The 23,636-nt window shown below is 40.0% G+C and overlaps 1 long non-coding RNA gene across 3 annotated transcripts in view; it reads left to right on the forward strand.

Annotated features, from left to right (window-relative positions):
* The window catches only part of LOC137205198 (uncharacterized), a 332,583-nt gene that overhangs the window by 85,718 nt on the left and 223,229 nt on the right, over positions 1-23,636 (forward strand). For all 3 annotated transcript variants that reach the window (XR_010934038.1, XR_010934040.1, XR_010934039.1), the window contains exon 4: positions 2,215-2,262. This is a non-coding gene — a long non-coding RNA (uncharacterized lncRNA). The remainder of the gene's footprint in view (positions 1-2,214; positions 2,263-23,636) is intronic.

Genomic DNA, 23,636 nt, shown 5'->3' on the forward strand with positions numbered 1-23,636 from the left:
GTTGTAATCATTCTGAGTTATGTATGGCTGACTAAAAATATGTTTGTCCTCCAACAAACATACACATAAGAGATTTTAACAAGTTGGAAGTTTATTGCTTTCTCACATAATAGAAGTCCAGAGCACCATAAACTCGTCAGGAACCCGTAGTCTTTCCAGCTTACTGCTCTACCATTTCTTAGAGAATAGTCCTTGTCCTCATGGTCTAAGAATGCTTGAGTGCCAGCCATCATATTCAGATTTCAGGCAGCAGAATGAAGGAAGGAGTCAAGAAGGATAGGCCCCCACCTTTAAGGAGATTTCTCTGAAGTGGCACACATCATTTCTGCGTGTATTTTACTAGATAAAACTTAATTACGTGACTATGGGATATATAGTCTTTTAGCTGATGGCAATTGTCTAGCTCAAAATCTGTGTTCTCAGTGTTAAGAAGGAAGAAAATGAATATGGAGAAATAACCAGCAACCTTTGCTTGCCATACGTGAATATAGAGTTTGGAGTTATGCTTTCATGCTCTCAAAACTGTGTAGACCTGGACCATTATCTTCAAGCATTTGAATATCACTGAGGAGATGTCTGAAGTCAACCTAAGTCTTTCCTCCTTGGAAGTAACCTGCCTTTTCTGCTTGGATTCTCATCTGATTAGTTCTTTATCTTTGAAGATGAATGGCTTCTGCAGAATGTATCTTGGGTTCACCTTTCTATATCATTTTTTCCAAATACATGGTGTAACTTTTTGATCTGCAGATTAAAGTCTTTATTTCAGGAAACATTTCTTTCATTGTTTCTTTAAATAGTATTTCTATCACATCTCTATTTTTCAAGAAGTTGATTCTCCTTTTTACACCTTATCTATAAAATTTTTATATTTTTACTCTTTTAATGTCTTAACATACTTTTATCACATTTTCCCACTATTTTTGGTTGTTTCTAATGTAGCATTCATTTCTGAGATGTTTTTATTTTCTCTTTTATTTCTTTCTCTACCAATGTGCTTTTATCTTCTGTTATATTTTTTTAAACCCCTGTAATATTCTTTGAGACCTATTTTTACAGCAATAATTTATGTTTAATGCATTTTTCCTTCTGATTACTTATGTATTTGTTTATTTGATTAGTTTATTTTAAATAATGTAATAAACACCTGAAAATCTAACATGAAAATTAGTTCCTTGAAAATAATCTATATCTATGTGGCTCCCTTATTGCATCAAAATGCCTCTCCACATCCAAAGTAAGCATTGTCCTGAATCCTACGTTCATCATTTTTTGATTTATTTGTATATTGTGTCAATATGTATTGCTTCAAAGGATTATATATGTATTATAATCATATATATTATACATATAATATAATACAATATTCTTTATGTTCATTGTTTATAACTGTGTAAATAGCATACCATGTTGTATGTAAGGGACTTACTTTTTAACTTATATTGCTGTTATCCATCCATGTTACAGTGTGTCATTGCAGTCCATCTGTTTTGGCTATTGTATAATATTCCAGGGTGTGACTATACCAAAATTCATTTATCTACTTTCCTGTTCATGGGCATTTGAATTATTTCCAGGTTATTGTTATGCAAACAATGTTTCAATGAATATTCTTCCACATGTATCTTTTTATATAGGTCCCAGAGTTTCTTTGGAGTTTATGCCTAGGAGTGGAATTGCTGAGTTGTAGAGTATGTCTAAAGAGAATTCTTTATGTTACCTGCAAAACCAGCCTCCTCTCCTTTACGTAACCTGCAAAACCAGCCTCCTAATTCTGTTAGTAACATCCCAATCACCAGCTCCTTTGACACGTCCTCCCTTGCTCCCTATATCCAATTGTTTACCAAGCTGGAAAGTTTCTGCCTTCCCACGATACACCCATTTTCTCCTGTTCAAGATTCATTAATTCTCCCCTGGACTCCCTATTCCTAAATATCATTGTTAATAAATTCCAGTCACATAATTTCCCTGTCTATGAGATTAAGTGGACCCATAATCCAGCATTCAAAGCTCTCCACAGTAAGGCTCCAGACTAACTTTTCTGGTTTAATGTCTCCCTATTTTGGTAGTGGAGAATGGTAGAGTGAGAAGGGACCTTAGAGATCATCTGGTCAGACCCACTTACCTACAAATAAGGGAACAGAGGCCCAGAGAGGAAAAAGGGTTTTATCAAGGTCACATATGTGATCTGTTTGAACAATTTTGTGGTTTTTACAGGTGCTTCAGGAGGAAGACAAAGAGATGCCTGTGATCTTTCATCTTGAGGTAAGGACAGTGGAGTGGAATAGTTGTAGGTAGGGAGAATGAGCATGCTTACATCATACCAAGAAAAACATTGAAACTACTGGGCAGGTAGAAAAGAACATAAAGAGCGGACTCTTCTGTTACCATGCTGAGTGTAACAATTATTGTACTGTATTAAGATATAATTGTTGTTTGGGACTGAAAGAGTGAACCTGTGTTCTTGAAGATGGTCATTGTGCCTGAGAGGCATGTCTTCCTCAGAAGAAACCAGAAAGAGGAGATGGAGGGGCCCTAGATGGGTGGTTTAGGTAGTCGAGTTGAAATTGAAATCTCTCTCCCTCTCTCTCTCCCTCTCTCCAACCCACCCCTCCTTTATCTCGCCTAATCTGTCAGTCTTGCTTGTGAAATAATAATAGTATTTATTGAGTGCTTTCCATTTGCTAACTGCCTTACCTAGATTATCTCATTCAATCCCCACATCAACTTTATGATTATTTTACTTTCCTATTATTATCCTCATTTTACAGAAGAGCACATTGAGCAAAGAAAGAATTTAGGACATATAGCCAACAAGTGAGTAGAAGGTTATAAAATGTCACTCTTCAGCTTTAGAGAATTTGAGGACTAAGAAACAAGAATTCAACTGTTTATGCTTAAAATTTGGCTGTCTTTATCTGGGGGTAAAGTGTAGACATTGTAGATGCCTTGTGGAATGGGACAGGTCTTGAGCACCTCGGAATTGAGCTCATGTTAGAAAGATTCAAAATTTATAATGTGTAAGTCTTTTACATTTTCTTCTTTGTGTTTGTTTTCCTTTTGGCCTCCCTTTCCTTTTGCTTAATAAAGCAGGTCCATTTTGTGCTAGGTGACCCTAGAGAAGATCTTTTTAGTTTGTTCACCTTGAATCAGAGTGCTTAAGGGGCAGCAGCATGCTCATGGAGGAAGAGACCTCCTTGACAAAAAAAAAAAAAAGGTGAAAGTCATGGAGATAGCCCTCCTACTATCTGAAGAGCTGCCCTGTCTCTTCTGGAGAATTCCCTTCCAGTGTTAAAACCTAGAATTTTAGACAGGTTTTAGACAGAAAGAAAATGTTGGCCTTTTGGAACTGGAATGGTTCATGATAAAAAGCAAGTAGGGAGGGTTATGGGAAAAGATCAAAGCAAAGGGTTGTCATCTTTTAACTGTCAATCAGTTAAAATTGGTAAATATTTATTGTGAGTCTGCTGTGTGCTAACCTAATCTAGACATGATCCTTGCCCTCAAAGTCAAACATCAAAGATGAAAAGGTAAATATGTACATAAGTGGATTTGAAAAACAAGTTGAAAATACAAGGCCTGTCACAAAGCAACATCCCAAATGAAAGGAACAGTTAGTAAACAGGTTCTGTAGTTGTGACAAGGAGAGAGAACTCACTGGGCTAGGTGATCTTCCACTGTGAAGGAGGAAGGACTTCAGCTAGATATTTAAAAAACTATAAATGTTGGATAAGTGGAAAGGAAGGGGAAATGTCAGCAGTGGAAATGAGGCACCAGGAATATGTAAGATATTTAATAGTGGCCTTTCTGGCTTGAATTAAGAGTTTCTTTAAGGGACTAATAGGAGGTAAGCCCTGACGGAGGGCTTTGAATGCCAACGTGAGGAGCTTTACTTCACCCTGTGGAATATGAGATACTCTCAAAAATGTTTGAGACGGGCAGTGGGACAATGAAGGTTACTTTTTAGGATGGCTGGTCAGTAGGGAGATAGGTTAAGACATTGTGGTAGAAAAACCTCAACGTTTCAACAGTAAATGAATTTTCAGGAGATTTTTAAATGTGTCAAATGTTTAGGAAATGTGAAATTCTTTTTTTCCTTATGCTAACTGCTGACTTGTGTCCAGGAGAAAGGAGGGAAAAGAGCAGGCAGAATTTTTTTTTTTTAACATCTTTATTGGCGTATAATTGCTTTACAATGGTGTGTTAGTTTCTGCTTTATAACAAAGTGAATCAGTTATACATATGTTCCCATATCTGAGCAGGCAGAATTTTATCTAGAGCAGAAGACAGTTACTTTGCTAACATTTACCTGCATTGCTGACATTTTGGGTACAACTGTGGCAGAGGCCACTTCCTGACCAGTTCTCAGTCCACAGATTGAATGTGGGAAGATGGAGGACCTTCAGAATTGAAGACAAATAAATCCCTCAAAGGCCAGTGTGATGTTTCTTCCTCTCTTAAAATGTTTCTGCTTCATTAAAAAAAAAAAAATATATATATATATATATATATATATATATAGTTAAAAATCTCTCTTTATACTAATAGGATTAGGACATTTCATGTAAAGAGAACTGGTTCCCTGTTCTTAGCTAGAAGTTTCTGTAGGCCCAACATTTCCTTTGGAAATTAAACACTTCATAGACAGGGTCCTCATCTGATAAGGATACAAGGCTGTCACACTCAGGGATCAAAGTGTTGCCAAGATTGCTGATGGTGATAGCTCTTGCTGGGAATGCTCCATTACCAAACAGACATAAAGAGCCAAGTATCTGCTCTAGGCCATCAGAGTCAGGTGGGGAGGATGGATGTAGAACAGTTTCCTGGAACCAGGGATTCTGAATTGAAAGCAAGGAGGCCCAACTGGGCAAGATTTGGGGTCGGGGTGGAGATCACTGGAACAAAGAGCACGGAGAGGACTCAGGAGCAGTACTCAGGTCTACTGGTACCTAGTCCAGTGCTCTCCCCACCACACCAAGCTGTATATTTACCTATATACAGTTTAGAACCTTCTGTCACTCTCTTGCTCCCTCCTTGGCCACCTATGATTGCTTACCTAAGTGAGAAGTTTTGAGCACACTCCTATATCAAACCTGCTTTGGCAAAGAGTGGTCTGAGGCAGGCGTTGCCTCAGAATCAGATTTATATATCACAGGACTCTGATTGCCTGACCTGACATATCTTTAATCGGTCCTAACCTCTGCTAGCCATTATCCATTAACCTACCTGCCCTTCTATTTTTCTGACATCTGATGACTAAGGGCCTGTACTTGTACCAGTATGAGACTAGCCAAATCTTTGCTCCTTTGGTGTCCATACCTAGAATTGAATCTGTATCAATATGATTATTCACTTTTCATGTGGTTGCAGGTAGTTGTGTTCACAGACCACTTCATTCAAGGCAGAGCTCCTATCTAACTTGTGATATAAATTTCAACCAGCAGCTAGGATACAGACCCCATGTGGCTTGGTTCCCTTTGGGATAACAGTGCTGACCTGGAGAGCTGGGATCTAGGAATCAGATCAGACCAATGGGGGATGGGTCACTGGAGAACAAACACAGCTGCAGGTTCTAAGAGCAAGCTCAGTCCTAAGAATGTGTCTGGAGAGATTGGATATACAAACACATACTTCATGATTGGTGAGAACAGGAGGTATTTAGAAATTTAGGCAGGTGGGCAGGTAGCTCAGGGAAGTCTGGAATTAGATAACAGAGACCCAGCCACATGATTCAGTTCAGGGGTGAGTGTTGATGAAGGCAGTAATGCTTAGAAAGAGAAGGCAGAGCTTTGGTTCAGGAAGAACAAGGGGTCTGAAATTTTTCCCAACCAGAGGCATAGTTATTGGCTCTCTTTAAAAGGCATCTTCAGTCCTGTCACCTTTGAGGACATGTATAATCCTTCCTCCTCTCAGCCTGTTCCTCTATCATCTCTGCCCTCTGCTATCACCCCAAATCTAAGGCCCTGGTTTGGCTCTCTGCTTACTCCATTGAGTTTTTCTCTCTTCCCAGAATGTACTTAGCAAGAAGGAGCTATTGTCAGCTTTGTGCATGTTTAGTTTGATCCTGGTTCTGGATATGTTGACCCTGGTCAGTGGCTCAGGACTACTATGTACCTGGAAGAAGAAGTTTGACATAATGGATCTAAGTAGTTTTCTGGGACAGTGATGAGGTCATAGGGATAGGAAGCTAGTTAGTAGAACTAAGGTCCCGGGAGTAAATAGACTGGATTTGAGAAAAGGGCAAAATGCTACGTGTTGGAACTGAGCCAGCAAATCTCAAAGTGATTCTCAAATTTTTACCCCCTAAGGTCAGTGTTTATCAATCTTTAATAAGCTTTAGAACTAATGCCTGTGCAGATTTTGCCTCCAAAAGTCTGGGGTAGGGATTACATTCTAGGAATCTGTAATTTTCCTTGTATATTTTCCAGAAATATTTTATGCATATTAAACAAAAACTATGTATTAATTTTCTCCTTTTCATTCACATGGTAGCATGCCATACACACTGTTCTGAACCTTGTTTATTTTTGTTTTGTTTTGTTTTTCACTTAACAATGTTTCTTTGAGATCTTGCCATTCCTGTATATAAAGTTTCCTCTTCCTTTTTGATGACTACATAGTATTTCAGTGTGGGAGTAACCAGAGTTTGTTTTACAATCTTCTGCCAATGGACATGCAGGTCGTTTCTAATCTCTCCCAACTGTAAACAATGTAGCAACAAGTACCATGTACATATGTCATTTCACACATAAGTGATTATATCTGGATAAATTCTTAGAAGTGGAATTCCTGGGCCAAACAATAAGTGATTTTGATAGATACTGCCAAATCGCCCTTCACAGAAGTTATATCAGTTTACACTCTTACCAGCATGAGCACCATTTCTTCATGACCTCTAGCCAACAAAGTATATTATCAAATTTTTTGACTTTGCCAATATGGTACATCAAAATAGTATCTCATTGGTGGTGGTGTTTTTTTAAAATTTATTTTTGGCTGCATTGGGTCTTCCTTGCTGCATGTGGGCTTTCTTTAGTTGTGGCGAGCGGAGGGCTAGTCTTCATTGCGGTGCTCTGGCTTCTCATTGCAGTGGTTTCTTTTGTTGCGGAGCATGGGCTCTAGGCGCGTGGGCTTCAGTAGTTGTGGCACACGAGCTCAGTAGTTGTGGCTCGCGGGCTCTAGAGCACAGGGTCAGTAGTTGTGGCACATGGGATTAGTTGCTCTGCGGCATGTGGGATCTTTCCAGACCAGGGATCAAACCCGTGTCCCTTGCATTGGCAGGCAAATTCTTAACCAGTGCACCACCAGGGAAGTCCCTCACCGGTGTTTAGGTTTACAGTTCCTTTACCATAAGAGAAGAGGATGAGAATATTTTAATATGTTTGAGTCATTTGTATTTTCTTTTTGTAAAGTCTGTGCATTTCCTTTCACTATTTTTCTACTGTATCTTTTGATCTTTATTTTATTGGTTTTTAGAAACTCTTTATACATTAGGGAAATAAATCCTTAAGCTGTGATATGAGTTGCAAATATTTTTCTCAGTTTGTCATTTATCTTTTGAATTCCTTTTGGTGACTTCTGTGGGACAGCTTTTTATGAAAGTGTAACTGTTACTGAATTAATTAATATTTTATTTAGTGACTTCTGGTTTTAAGTTATACTTTGAAAGGCTTTTCCTATTCTAAGACTGTGAAAAATTATTCCACAAATTCATCTAGTACCTTTATAGATTTTTTTTTAAATTTTAAATCTTTAAGTCATATAGACTTTATTCTAGAATAATATGTAGAATTTGGTTGCAACTTATTTATTTTTCCCAGATGGCTATGCAGTTTCCCCAATAACATTTACTGAATAATCTATTCCTTAATTCATCACTGCCAATGACTTGAATTGCCCATTTTATCATATTCTAGATTTCTATATGAATTTGTGTTTAACTCTGAACTTTCTCTTCTGTGACACTACTACAGTTGACCCTTGAATAACATGGGTTTGAACTGTGCAGGTCTACTTATGCACTGGTTTTATTTGAATCCTCAAATGTGGAACCGTGAACAGGGAGGAACTGTGGATATGAAGGAACTGTGTATATGGAGGGCCAGCTATAAGTTATATGGAGATTTTCAACTGCATGGAGGGTCAGCACCCCTAATATACATGTTGTTCAAGGGTCAACTGTATATCAGTCTCTTCATGCACCGATACCACACTGTTTAATTATTCTAGCTTTATAAGGTAGTTCTAATGCAGGTGATCCATGGAGTACACTTTAAAAAACACTGGCCTAGGGGCTGGTGCAGTACAAGCCCTGTGCAGCGTAGGATTATGAGTTGATTTCAGCAACGAGGAGAGGAAGGCTACCAAGAATGGCATTTGGGGGAAAAAAATGAAGATTTCTTAATTCAAGCTGAATCCATCTGTTTTCATGTTTTCCTACTTTCTTATTAACAAATGTAACTTCACTTTGACTTTTTTGGTAGGAATTCTTGCCAGTTGTTAGTTTTGTTTATTTGTATGGCTCTTAAGTTAAAATAAGAAGTACATTTACATGATAGGCATTATTTATTCAGTCCACATGTGTGGATTTATAGACTCATGGACTCATTGCAATAGAAAACGAGTGAGGTAGATCAGAAAGTATACCAATATGCTTCTACATACACAGATTGTACACATACACACTCAATTCACTCGTTCCTTCAACATGTGTTAATTGAGCTCCCATTATACTGCGAAGTAGTTTGATAAGTGCTGGGGTACAATAGGTAAGAAAAAAAATAATGCGAACGAAAATACTTGTATTAGTTTCCTAAGACCGCTATAGCAACGTACCATGAACTGGGCGACTTTAAAAACCAGAAATTTATTCTCTTGCAATTATGGAGGCTAGAAGTCCAAAATCAAGGCATCAGCAAGGCCATGCTCCCTCTGAAGGCTCCAAGGGAAAAATGCTTCCTTGCCTCTCCCGAGCTTCTGCAATCCTTGGTTGTCTGCAATCCTTGACATTCCTTAGCTTACAGCTGCATCACTCCAGTCTCTGCCTCCATCTTCACATGACTGCCTTCCCTCTGTATGTGTCTATGTCTCTTCACAACCTACTTTTAAGGACACTAGTCGTTGGTTCTAGGGCCCACTCTAATCTAGTATGATCTCATATTGACTTAATTATATCTGCAACAACCCTATTTCCAAATATGGTCATATTCACAATTATCAGGGGTTAAGACTTTAACATCTTTTGGGGGACACAATAGCACTTATCAAAATATAAAGCAGAAATAATATCTATATTAATCAGACCCACTTAATTGATCAAGTTAGTTTTAAAACATAAATTTAAAATAATTGCCTGATTAACTATTTCATTCAGTCAAATAGGAATGAAGACAATGGGAATAAGAAGTAGTGAAATCATCACATTTATTGGACCTCTCATTAACCCAGATCATCTTACTGTATACAGAAGTTGCATTAACCAAGCTGGTGGCTTGGGTTGTAAGGAATAGTGGGATTTGGGATACCCAGGAGAGAGAGACCCTTTGGAAGGGGAACTGGAATGGGGCCAACAAGAAAAGTCTCCACAATTTCATGGAGGGTCTGTGGTCTGCCCTTGTTAAGGCAAACGACCCCAACTTCTGTGGAGGAGACACAAACCTGGGCTGCTTTTTCCCTTGGAAGAGCTAGTAGAAACCAAAATACACTCTCCTTGACTGCCCTGTTCCACTGAGACTGCAGAAAAACAAGCTACTCAGCTTCTCCCGCTTCCTGACCTCAGGAACCTTGGCCTCAGCCAAACTTCCTTACTGTGATATCTGTTTCAGGCCAAGAATATGATTCTCAAAACATATTTCTATGTCTTTGGTTTCCTACCAGGCTGTCCCTTTTCCAGAGCCAATATTTTCATGCAGACGGCAAAGTGACTGTGGTTAGGATTCCATTTTATTATCTCTATTAACATTATTTTTTTTAAGTGTAGTAATAGATTCAGAATTCAGAGCTCTAGGAGGAGCCCATATTTTCCTACTGGTGACAAGAAACACTGTAACAGAAGTTCTATCTGGCAGGAGATGTAAAAAACACTTTAGTTGCTATGCAGAGAGCTAGCCCTCAGCTAACAAATTTGTTTTCATTTGCCTTCAGCTGCCCATGGCTAGTTTCTTCCCTCACCCCTACTGAAGGGCTCAGTGTCTCCCCTTCCCCTTCTTGGCTGTGAAAACCCACCCTCAAAAAAGTATTTGATAGTCTCACTTGCACAGTTGTGTTAATAGCTGATAAATGGTAGAAGGAAATTAGTGACGTGTGGCTGAAAGCACATGTGAGTAGGAATCCAAGGCCTGGCTTGTTCGGATTCTTTTATACGCTGATATTGAGGGAAAATGCTTCCAGACTTTTGGAGGCAGGAATGCCTGGATTTAAATCCTTGCTCCATCACTTATTAGCTGTATGACCAAAGATGCTTACTTAATCTTGGTGCTCCTAAGTTTCTTTTCTTTAAAGTAGATATTGTAATACTTACTTTACCAGATTATTTTGAGGACTATTTGTTGGGTAGCACAGTACGTGACATATAGAAAGGCATTGAAAAGACAATCATAGTAATTTGTTAATGGAAGAAGATTGAGGCTGCTCTACTTTTTAAGAGAGAATTCCTTTGCCTTCTTCTCCAGATAGTTAATGCTTCTTCTCAAGCAGCATTATGGTTCTGACAGCCAGTGACAACTTTCCATAGAACTAGCTCATATCAAGCTTGCCTGTAGGCAGATCTAAGGAGGCAGAGATGCCCTGGCAGAAACACATGATGTGTCCTCTCTGGAAAATTTTGCCAACCCCCAGCCAGGGAACAGGCTCCATCTCTTTGACCAGTTGCCATACTGTTGCTTCTCCAGTGCCCCCACCTATGTTTCAAGAGCCTTAGACTTACCTAAGAGGCAGAGAGAAACATGGAAACAGAAAGGAGACAAGCAAACACTATCTGGACTGTTCCTTTATTGGTTCTTCTCTATTATCGGGTTCTCTCTTATCTCTGAACAATCCATCTTTTCAAGTGTTGTCAGGCCTTTGGAAGATGCTACTTCTCATCTTCCATCCAGCTTCTCCCATGCGTCACTGGTTTGGGATTATAAATATTTTTCAAGGTTATCTTCATAAGACTGGAGCCCCTCCAAAAAAAGAGGACTGTGTATTTCATGTATTCATTTATTTATCCCTTCATTCATTCATCACTATAAGATTAATAATAATAGTCAATATTGATTGAGCTCTTCCTATATACCAGATAATCTGCTAAGGTTTTCTCATATTATCTAATCTAATTACCCCAACAACCCTGTGATATAGGTACTATTTATATCTCAGTTTTTATTTCATTTTATTTTTTAAATTTTATTATTATTATTTTATTTATTTATTTTTTGGCCATGCTACGTGGCTTGTGGGATTTTATTCCCCTGACCAAGGATCTAACCTGGGCCCTTAGCAGTGAGAGCATGGAGTCCTAACCACTGGACCACCAGGGAATTCCCTATATCTCATTTTTTAAATGAGGAAACTGAGGCATAGATGTTACCTTTCCAGTCACATGGCTAGCAAGTGGGAGAGTTGGGTTTCAACAGTTTGGCCAAGTCAGTGCTAAGTAGACACTGAGTGGTATAAAAGGGTTACAAATGATAGTACTCATCCTCCAGGAACTTAAAACTTAGGTGGGTACATAAGACAATTAAGTAGCCACATGGGACAGAATGAGGCTAAATATTAAAGTAAGTATAATTGGACAAAGGAAATTAGTGTAGACTGGACCAGTAAAAGAAGAACTTCTAGGTGCTGAAGGATGAAGTGGTTTTGCAAAGGTACAGGATTCAGAACTCTGAGGAATGGGGAAGGGTAGGGAAGTAGACCAGGCATGGACAGGTTTGGCAGGTAGAGAAAAGAGGCAATGCCTGCACAGCCAGAACAGAGTGGCAGGAGATAAGGCTCAGGTCAGAGTGGGTGGGCTTGTGTGGGAGATGAAGCTTAGACTGTTCTATTGAACAGGCCATGGGAAACTGCTGAAACTTTAAAAATAAGAGTACAATATGATCAAAACAGTGCCTTAAGGGGATTAAGAGGTATCGACGAGGAGAATAGGAATCTAGAAAACTAGTGAGGACGTTTCTTGAGCATTCTAGGGATGAAATAAAATTCTGAATTAAATTAATGACGGTATAAATGGCCAGGAAGAGAAGAGGGTGAGAATGAGATATTTCAAAGGAGAGCTGATAGAACTTTGTGATTGATTGGTGATCAGTGACAAAGAGGAAGATGGAATTTAAAAATGACTCCTAAGGTTGGAAATAGTGAGACAAGGAGAATGGTGATTATAAAACTGGAAGGTTAGGAAAGGAAGATGTATATAAACATTTTAAATTTAATTATTGAAGTTATCTGAATGGGATGTTCACTTGGAGCAGGAAATTTGTGATTAGAGCTTAGGCGAGGGATTAGGGTTGGAAACGTAAAGTTCCCATCACCTGAGGAATAAACATGCCAGTACCAGAATGTGGATGGATGGGAGCTGCTAGTTAGTGTTTCAAGACAACTCCCCTCGAGTATCTCACATTTCTGCACATCTTGTAAATGAGGTACTTAACTACCCTTCATTCAAAATATCTTTTCAAGAATGTGTTTGTATAACAAATAGCCATGGAAGATAGAGATAATGCCTCCATCTAGAGAAAAGACCAGATATGCTTACTGTCCAGTGTCATAATGTCTTTCTCCAGAACAAAGAGCAGGTGTGTTTACTGCCCATTATAAAAGATTTAGGTTCCCTAAGCTCAGAGTTCCTCTACTGTAACACAACCCACAGCTTACACAAGCATCCATTTGGTCCCCATCCGCATTGTTCCCATGGGACTAGGGAGCAAGAGGAACTGATGTAAATATGCTAATGGTCATTCTACTTGCTGTGCTGTGAGTGATAAAATCCTTTGTCTCTGACCCGAAAGTCTCTTGCCTTCTGCTAGCATCAGTGAAATTGTATCAAGATAATTTGTTAGCCTGTAAGTTTGGTAAAATCTTAGACCCCTTCACAGTTCTTGAAAGTTAGATGAGGAGCTCTTATAGAAGGAACACAGGGTCTGGGTTTCAGGTGACTCTAGTCAAGAATGGACAATATTGAGAGTAGAAAAACTTAGGCAGATAGAGATTGGAGCAGTGTACTCAAGAGCCCATTCATGATGACTGCCCAACCAACAGTCCCCTTCTAAGAGAAACTACCCCATCCACAGCTCTCCTGCTGAGGGAAGGCTCCTCAAAGTGACTTTTTCCACTACATGATCTGTCAGTCTGATTGGCTCATAAAATCCCTGCTATAGACTGAATGTTTGTGTTCCCCTCAAATTCATATGTTGAAATCCTAAACCCCAATGTGATGGTATTAAGAAGTAGGGCCTTTGGGAAGTAATTAGGTCATGAGGGTAGAACTCTCATGAATGGGATTAGTGCCCTTATAAAAGAGACCTCAAAGTGCTCCCTTGCCCTTCCCATCATGTGAGGACACGGTAAGAAAACAACCACTGTTAACCAGAGCTCCACCATGCTCACACCCTGATCTCAGACTTCCAGCCTCCAGAACTGTGAGAAATAAACTTCTATTGTTTATAAGCCACTTAGTCTATGGTACTTTATTATAGCAGCCCCAACTGACAAAGACAGTCCCTTTGGTTAAAGCTTTTCCCACTGGGCTACCTTACAGGTATGGTCTAGCCCATGAATTGGCTGCTTTTGGACTAAGTACCCCCCTCTTGTCCAGACAGCACAACCAGAGAGATCACAAAGCATGTTCACCTCAGAGATGGGCTGGGAAGAAGTGAGGACTGAGAAAGGACTGGCCAGAAGAAATCAGGCCCAGCTGTAGGAGGGTACCCAGGAAAGATGTGAAATTGGGAGGGGTGTGTGACAAATTCAGGCTTGATTCTGTGTGAAGAGCAGTTCAACCCATTGAATGGAGGCCTTGAAGCAAGAGGCACAGATAGTATGAGATATGCAAATCCAGGTAGGCTGGGGTACTGTGGTCCTTAGAAGGAGGCACAGCTAGACCCTGGCCAGGTTATTATTGTGTAGTATTATTTAAAAAGGGGAGGAGTGAATTCAGTTCAAATCTGTTGACCCAACACTTATTAAGTGTCTACTATCTACTAAGGACTGTGTGAGCTACTGGGGAAATGACAGTATAAGACATGTTTCCCAACCTCAAAGATATACAAATAAATATTATAGAGCATAATATATGTAATAATAAAGGTACATGCAAGATATAGATGAGGTGAGTGAGTCATTGAATCGAGGGGGAACAGTGTGGGGTAGCCAGAGAAGGATCACTGTGGAGCAGACCCATCCACAGCATTTCAAAGGATGAACAAGAGGAACAGGGGTTTTCCTAGGAGGATGCAGTGGGTGGAGTACATGGCCCAGTTTCAGGTTTGGAGGGACAGAAAGAGCATGGCAGAGATTTAGCAGGTGACGGAGCCCTGGCCAAGCAGTCTAGCATTCAGAGTCAGACTCTGAACCCGACAGAGAACTGAAATATTGAAGTGAAAACTGAGGCAGAACCTAGCCACGTGACAGGGCAGTACAGGAGCGAGGAATAGCTAGGCCTCAGTGGGCATGACAGTGCCATGGCTGACCACTTGTGTGTAGAATGACAGGCCTCTGGTCATGTGACTAATTCAAGACCTTCCCAGGTGGAGAATCTGATTTTAAAAGCATCTGTTACCTGTTCAGGATGGGTTCAGGGACAGGAGGGCCAGGCCTCCTGGGGTGACTATCCCCCAATGACTTTTGCTGGGTGATGCTGAGTTAATTTCTTCTTCATGAATTCTGCCATGTTCAGACTCTTGGCCCTCTGGATTATTAAAATAGCTTTTTAATTGGTTTTTCAGCTGTCTAACACAAGCTCCTCTGATCCGTCTTCCAGACAGCCCTTGGGGTGCTTTTTCTCAAAGTCAAATCTGATAATATCACTTTCCTGCTTAAGATCCTTCAGTAGCATTGTCTGCCCCCTGCTCTTTAACAAGGCTCCTCACATTGCGGCCCTGCAGGGGCAGATGTTTGAGGAAGATAATAAAGCTGAAATGTCAAGGCTTCCCAGCTTCAGGACCTAGGAGTCCCCAGAGGTGTGTTTACATGGCTGTTTTGTAAAGAGGGTCCCCCCAGGTTGTAAAATTACCAGGCCTCACAAAACCTAACTCTACCCTGTGGGCCGTGCCCATCTCTCCAACCTCATTTTATAGCATCTCTCTCTCTCCCTCTCTCTCTCTCTCTGTCTCGCTCGCTCGCTCTTGCTCTCTCCAGCCTGAGGTTCTCTGAACACCCAGCCTGGAACATTCCACACCAAGCTGTCTGTTCTGCAGCACCCTGATGAGGCATCACACCTGAGGAAAGGCTGCCCTCATCTCCCCATCCCCACAAAAGTTCATACCCCACCACCACCATGCTACCCTCTATCATGGGTATACTGCTAAATTCCTGCATGCATCATGCCACCTGGCAGCTATGAATCCGCGTATTCCCAGCACAAAAGCAGTGCCTGGGATGAAAAAGAGGGTCTCAAATAGGGCTTGTTGAACGGACTTGAAATGAAATGTCCCTGCTGCTTCTTGCAATCCGTATTAGTCAGATGTATTGTGAGCATACCGAGTGCCATGGAATAAGTAAAGCATTTAAAATACATCATCTGTAGTCCTCACAGTAATCTGAGGCTTGGCCAATGAGAAGATGATATTAAGTCGACCCCATGAAATTGCCATTATTTGGCCATCTTTGGTGTATATAAACAGCAATTTCCTGTGGTTCAACCTAATAGATTTAAACCAGGTCAGTCTGACTCCAAGGTCAATCTTTCCTGTAGAGAAGAACCATCATGGCTGGTTGAGGTAAAGAGGAGATAGCTTAGAGCTGTGGCTGCAGGGTTAACCCTGACAGCTCACAGCTCATCATGTGAGGAGAAGTGCATGTGATAATTCTTTTTATTTCTACTTTTCCTATAGGCCATATTTCAACAACCATAGTCAAAACAATAAAAATATTTGTTTGGTTTTTCTTCCTTTTTAGTTAAAAATATCCCAAAGGCCATTTTTTTTTTTTTTTGGAAAGAGGGGAAAAAAAAGGAAAACAGAATGGACAGCATAGTTTTTTCTATTAAAATTTTTAATAACAGCTCCTTGCTAGACTGATAAATAGGAGAACTTCTCTTTATTTTACAAGATTGTATTTTAAGTAACAGCAGCTTTCACATGACACTCCTTGCATAATGATTTCAAAAGAGGAAATTGTGTTTATGTTTTGGGATAGCACTTAATTGCCAGGAACATAACTAAAGAAACTGAAGCAGTATTACTTTTGAAATCTGAAAGAAAATAGAAAGCTTCCAGTCCCATTACTGCAGTGCAAGGCAAAGTCATAATTAATATAATTAATAAAGAAGTTTTTATCAAAGGGGGTATGTCACCAAGCCCCACCAGCCCAAATTGTTGATCTAATTTAGCTAATAACAACTTTGCCATAACCACTCCCATTACAGGCAGAAAAAAATTGATAAATTCACATGGGCCTCACCACGATCCTTCATCGACTCTGCAAAGGCACCTTGCACAGTGCCTGAGGAAGGATTTTGAATTGGTCTAGAGCAGAATGGGAGAGAGCAAGAACCTAAAACGGAAATCTACAATTACAGCTCAAAATGTCTTTAGGGAAGCTGAATGATTTCAAAGCACAAAGCACGGGTCAGCCACACTGGATGACAAATGAAAATGGCCAAAGACTTCTGACCGCTGGCACCCCTCACAATTCACAGAACAACTTTCATTTTCCCCTGGTCCCTTTCTCATCTCTCTTTCATCCCACTCCCTAAAGGCCGTCTAGACTGGGCGCTGTTCATTTCATCTTCAGAGGCATATATCCAGTAAACCTTCCATAAATAGAATCACTCCCAGATCTCTCGCCCACCTGGTCACGGGAATTCCTCCTATCATTATCAACCCCCAAACATATCTGAATGTAGTTCGAATCAAGACCAAGTTAAGCAGCTGCCTCCCCTGCCTTCACACTAATCTGGAGTTGAGGGGCCACAGGTTTGGTGCTATGAGCAAAGGTTTACTCATTTTTCTTTGCTGTTCCTTTGCTGTCTAATTCCTTCTGTTCTTCTTCCTATTTCTTTATAGATTCGCAGTTCCAAACAAAGTTCCATCTAGAGCAGAAGGGAAAATCTTTGTTCACAAACAAAGTCTAAACTCTGATGACCAGAAGTGATGGCACAAAGTTTTGGTAGCTAATGGGCCACATATAAGTGAGGATACTAGATCCAAGATACTCAATAACTTGCTTAAGGTTTTCAGGACTTGCGTCTTCCAGGAAGCCTGAGTGGAGAGACTTTGTGGTACAACGGATTGGGTTCTGCATTGGGCATTGGAAGATATGGATTTTAATCCCCTCTCTGTTACTAAATAGCTAAGTGGCCTTGGACAATCCAGTTTATTTCTTGGAACTTCCATTTCTGCAGCAGACTAGATCAATAATTCTCAACCTTTCTCCCCCCAGTGACACATGACACATTCCTACAGCAGCCCCAGAGTTTGAGGTTACTCCAATGTGTGGGGCTGTGTTTCTCAGCATGGATTTTTTTTTCTTTTTAACCCAAGGCATCTTTTGAAGACCAAAACGATATAAAGAAAGATGATCTGAGACCCTTCCAACTCTAACATCCTCCAATTCCAAGCAGAAAAGATAGATTTTAAATTTGTGTCCTTGTTTCTGTACCTGGGTGTGTCTCAGCCTGCCTCCTAGAAGTATTCAAATATTTGTGAAACAGATTTGATTGGGTAGCTTAAATGTCATCCTCTCTTTTGGGTCAGGGAAGGTCCCCTCTTTTCTCTCCCCTCTTCACTGCCTTTTATCTCCCTTCTCCTCCCATCCCTTCCATAGTCCAAGAGGTGCTTGGGCAGTGGGACAGGTGCAGTTTGGCATAGAACTACACTCAGCACTTTAATCCCTAGCCTGTGAAGCACATCTAACCACCAGGACATCTGGGCTTTGCTTAGTGAGAGAACCAAATGTCAGTTTTCCTTTCCCTTTTCAGCAAGTAGCAAGCAAGAATGTCCTGTAGAGGGCCAAGGCCAGATAGACTTACATGGAGCACACTGGAGTCTTTTTGTTCCCATCCTCCCTATATTTTGGAAGCTCCAGTGGGAATGTGGCCTGAATTTAAACACTCGAGGCCGTGACCATTAACAGTGAACACTTTTGTAGATTCATGCAGCCTCTCCTGCCTTTCCTCTCCCATGGCCTTGAATGATCTGTTGTTTGTGGACAATTTGCTTGTTGTACTCCAGAGAGCAGGCTGATCCTGGCTCTCCCATTGTCTCTTATATGGCAAACAAAAGCAGTCTTCTTAGGCCAGAGCACCAAGCTGATAAAAGACTGATTAAAGCCTCTTTTGTGGTGAAATTTAATAGGTCTGGGTTGGGCATTATATTTGATTAACCCCAACCAGTCATTACATGGCATTATATATACAGGACAGCTATAACCAGCTCTCAGCTGGGCGGACCCTGTCTTTGAGCTCCTGAATGGTGCCAAGACACCACAGGCAGAGCTGGTCATCAGCAAAACGGAAGTCAATAAATTTATCTCTGGGGCCTGTGATTTTTCCCTTTCATTGTCTTTCCTTCCCCACCCATCCTTTATGTTCACTCTTTCCCAGGCACCCAGTGCTCTCAAATTATTAGGTTCTTTCCAGCAGGCAGAAAGACATCTGATAAACTCATTCACATGGAGTGGTTTAATGGGTTACCCCTTCCAAGAGTAGTTGCAGTTCAGAAGAGGAGTTTGGATTGGGAACCATGGAACTTGGAGGGGTGAAGTGCTCATGGTGGTGTCAGAGCCTGCCTGGTGACTCAGCTCAGATTCTCCCTTCTCCCCATAATTGGGCCAGGTGGTTTCTCCTTGCAGGCCCTGCAGGACCAACCTGGCCTCAGTTTGGAGAAATTAAAGAAACTCTAGTTGGACCTTCAGGTGACCCTCAACCCTTCCCGATCACCTGTCCTGCTTTGTTCAGTGCCCTACCTTAGTGAATGGATGTTGAATATGTAGGAGCAACCAGTTTCCTTGCCATTGATACCTGGCCTACCCAGGATCTCAGGCCTTCTAAAAATGAATCCATGCCTTGATGTTGCCAGTTCTGCCTCTAAACTCTCTCTAACCCTCCCCTTCCCACCACTTACACGAACTACGAGTTTTCTAGCCATCTTCCTGGATTTCCAAGTATTCCTTACTCCCCTTCTCCTTCTCCTCCTATCCTTTATCTCTTGCTGGACTTCCCTGAGGCTGGCCTGAACCTAGTCTATGACTTGCCACCCATCCAACTGGATTTCCTCGTGCTGCCCCAATTCAATGAAAGTGATGGTTCTAGGTCCTAGGCTCACCTCACTTCCCTCTGCAAGCATATCTTGGAGATATTTTGCAGGTTTGGTTCCAGACAACTGCTATAAAGCAAATATCACAATAAAGTGAGTCACACGAATTTTTTGGTTACCCAGTACATATAAAAGTTATGTTTACACTATACCGTAGTTTGTTAAGTATGCAATAGCATTATGTCTAAGAAAAGCAATGTGCATACTTTAATTAAAAAATACTTTATTGCTAAGAAATGCTAATCATCATCTGACAACGCAGGGTCACCACAAACCTTCAATTTGTAAGAAAATGTGATATCTGCGAAACACAGTAAAGCAAAGCACGATAAAATGAGTTACGCCTATAATAAAATTTTTCCTCCCCCCTCAGTGTCGCAGGAGTCCTGGAGCTAAGTGTCAGGAATCAATAGCAGGAGGCCAGCCTGGATTATCAGGGAAATGTAGCCAATAGGTGAATGAATGGAATACCCTTCAAAACTCCAGTCATACACACCTCCCTCCTTGTCAGTGTGTTCTCAAGGCTCTGTTTGCATCCCTCTGTCACAGCACTGACCACATTATACTTTAATTGTTGGTGTAGTTATTTATCTGTGCCACCTACCAGATTGCATATTTGAAAGCAAGGACCACGTTTGACTTTGACAGCTTACCACATAGTCAGCTTTTTGAATTATTATTTTTTAATAAGTTGAATGAATTGAATGAGTGATTAGAAAAGTAAGAACCACACCCTGAATCATGGAATGTCCACTATTCACCATGTGAAGCCCTGCCTGACACCTCCTAGTTGTAACATCCTTTTTATAGGTAACAAACCTTTTAGGCTGATACCAGTGTAGCTGCATATAGCTAAATATTTGTCTTGTTTCAGTTTTTCTGAGATTTCATTTTCAATCTTTTAGTCTCTATGATTTAGGTTTGTGTCTTGTAATAAGCATAGAGTCGGTTTACTTTTATTGTCTGATAATCTCTGTCCTCTGACTTTACTAGACTAACTTGAACTAAATTAGACTGTTTACTTCACTTACAATAACTGATTTCTTGGAATTATGTCTACCATTTTATTTTGTGCTATTTGCTTCACGTTTTAAATTTCCTTTCCTTTTTGCTACCTTCTTTAAGATTACTTGATTTTTTAAATCCATTTTTGTTTCTCTAGCTACTTTTCAATTAAACACATTCTCTTTGGGATGCGATTCCATTTGTTTTTGGAATGAAGGTATTTTCTGGCTTATTACTTCTGGCTTATAATAGGTCAATGGATTAGACTTTCCCTTGGATGCACATAGCTAAATATGCAAATAGTTGATAATCTAGCACTTGATTTAATCATGTATTTTTCTATTAAAACTGTGAACTTGTAATGAAAATAACAGCATGAATATCAACACTTCTTTAATTTTGAACATTTACAAAACAAAAGAAAGTAAACATAGAACAAAGTTCAAAGAGATATACAACTGGAGCAATCATATTTTATTTAAGAAACTTTAAATCTTGCCAATCATATGAGTTAGAGCTCTTTGGATTACAAATGACAGACGATCCAACCCAAAGTAACTTAAGCAAAAAGGGGAATCTTTGGTTCATGTGACTGAAGAATTCTACTGTAATGCTGGCACTGGGGGTGGCTCAGTGCAGGGGCTCAGTGTGTCACCAAGACTTGGTTTCTCCCTTACTGTATCCCTTGAGTTGGCTCTCCTCCAGGTTGGCTTCAGTTTCCACAACATGCTCTTTTTATAGTCATTTGAGGGCTGAAGAAACTCCAGATCACACATTCTCTCAGATTCAAGTCCCATATGAGAGAGCCAGATTTTGTTTCTCAAAAGTCCCAGCAAAAGCCTTATTTTTTTTCTCATTGGCTCTGATTGGGTCATGTGACCACACTTAAATCTATAATCCAAGGTAGAGTATATGCTACACTTATTGGTTCCACTCCGGTCATTGGGAGGGGCTAAGGAGAGGTCCTGAAGTCCATGAATCAAAATGGGGAAACTTTGATACCCAAAGAGCTATAATTGGGATTGGGGTAAATTGATTCCAGAAGCAGTGTCTGCTGAAATCACTAAGGTACTCCCCCTTAGCCACAAGGGATATGTTTTAAGACCCCCAGTGGATATCTGGAACCACAGATAGGACCGAACCCTATATGTTCTATGTTTTTTCATATATATATATATACCTATAGTAAAGTTTAATTTACAGATGAGGCCCAGTAAGAGATTAACAATAACTAATAATAAAATAGGACAATTATAATAAAATACTGTAATGAAAATTATGTGAATGTGGTATCTCTCTCTCTCTCAAAACGTCTTATTGTACGCTACTCACCCTTTTTCTTGTGATGATGTGAGATGATAAAATGCCTATGTGATGAGATGAAGTAAGGTGAATGAGGTAGGCATTGTGTCGTACCATTAGGCTACTACTGATCTGATGATATGTCAGAAGGGGGATCATCTGCTTTGGGTGATCCTGGATCATGGAGCCATGATGATGCTGATGATTCGATGTCCAGAGCACGTGGTGTTGATGGGTGGGGATCCTGCAGGACAAGCAGGACAGTGGAAGACTTCATCATGGCATGCAATTTAAAACTTAAAAATTGTTTACTTCTGGAATTTTCCATTTAATATTTTCAGACAGAAGTTGATCATGGGTAACTGAAACCAAGGAAAGCAAAACCGTGGATAAAGGGGCTGCTGTACTTCATTTTACTCTGCTTCCCCTTGCTAGGGTTAAAGAGAAAGCAGCATTTTTTTATACCTTTACTTAGGGTCAAAAGATTTCCAGGTGTTATGTGTTCTCTGAATTGGGCATTGGCTTCTGAGTTACAGCTCTGATACTAAAAGTGTTTACAGAATTGTCTTTTACTTCAGTGGTGAGGGTGGGGCATGGGATGAGGGAGGGATAACTGAGATACTATTAGTTGTAGTTACTACTGTGAAGGAATATTATTTTTCATAGGTTTTGCTCATCTCAATTAGGATACCTGGGTTGTAGTTCCAGCTCTTCCTTTAATTTCCTACGTGACCCGTGTGTCTGACTTTATTACCTATAAATGAGGGAGTTGAGATGGAATCAGTAGTTTTTAAACTTTTTTTTTTAACTTTTGGACTCTTTTTGCTCATGAATTCTTACGTGGAATGCTAGTAAACATGTGACAGAGAAAATTTTATTGATGTGTGTCCAGACTCTCTTCCCTCCTCACTGCCAGTCTGATTGAACATACTTTTTCCTACTTAAGTCCCCAATTCAACTCTGAAGGGTTCATTTTTACCAGAGTAGATCCTGGGCTTTTGTGATTCAGGGCTAGAACTAGAGTGAGAAAAATAAGTTACTCGCTTCTAGTGCACATTTAAGGGTGCTCCTAAAATTCAGTAATCAAAATAAATAATATTTAAATGTAATATTTTTAAAAATCAAAATTAATGCAAAAAATCTCTGATGAGCAAAACATAAAAATGTTTGAAAAGACAGAATCCAATAGTGCTGAGCCAACTCACATTACCTGAGGCAGAAGAAAAATTGTGAATCTCTATAGTAGTTCTTATGTATTTATTTTAAGGGCTAACTTTTTTTCCCAGAACACTAAAAGAGTTGGAAAAATATTGGAAAATTAAAAAGTAGGTGTATTAGGGCTTCCCTGGTGGCGCAGTGGTTGAGAGTCCGCCTACCGATTCAGGGAACATGGGTTCGTGCCCCGGTCCGGGAAGATCCCACATGCCGCAGAGCAGCTGGGCCCGTGAGCCATGGCCGCTGAGCCTGCGTGTCCGGAGCCTGTGCTCCGCAACGGGAGAGGCCACAACAATGAGAGGCCCGCGTACCGCAAAAAAAAAAAGTAGGTGTATTAAAACTCCATTATTTTAATTTTAAGTATTTTACTTATACCAAAACCAGAATTTATTATCATTTTACTTTCTCTACTTTAATGGAAGCAAATTCATCAATGTTTTCATTAAAACTCATTAACGATTAAAAATTATACAGAAACATGTGTAGGGGTGCAATTTTAATTAGTGAAGCCTGTTTTTCTAAGTTTGCTTAATATCTCCAGTTTAAATTTGATTAACCTTATAGACCTTTACTTTTAACAGTTTTTAAAACTAAATCAATTGAATTTTAATTGTTAATTAAATTAGTATAGTAAATTTTTTAAATGGAAAATTGAGAAAAAAGTCA

The sequence above is a fragment of the Pseudorca crassidens genome, chromosome 14, assembly GCF_039906515.1.
Source record: "Pseudorca crassidens isolate mPseCra1 chromosome 14, mPseCra1.hap1, whole genome shotgun sequence".
Taxonomy (NCBI): domain Eukaryota; kingdom Metazoa; phylum Chordata; class Mammalia; order Artiodactyla; family Delphinidae; genus Pseudorca; species Pseudorca crassidens.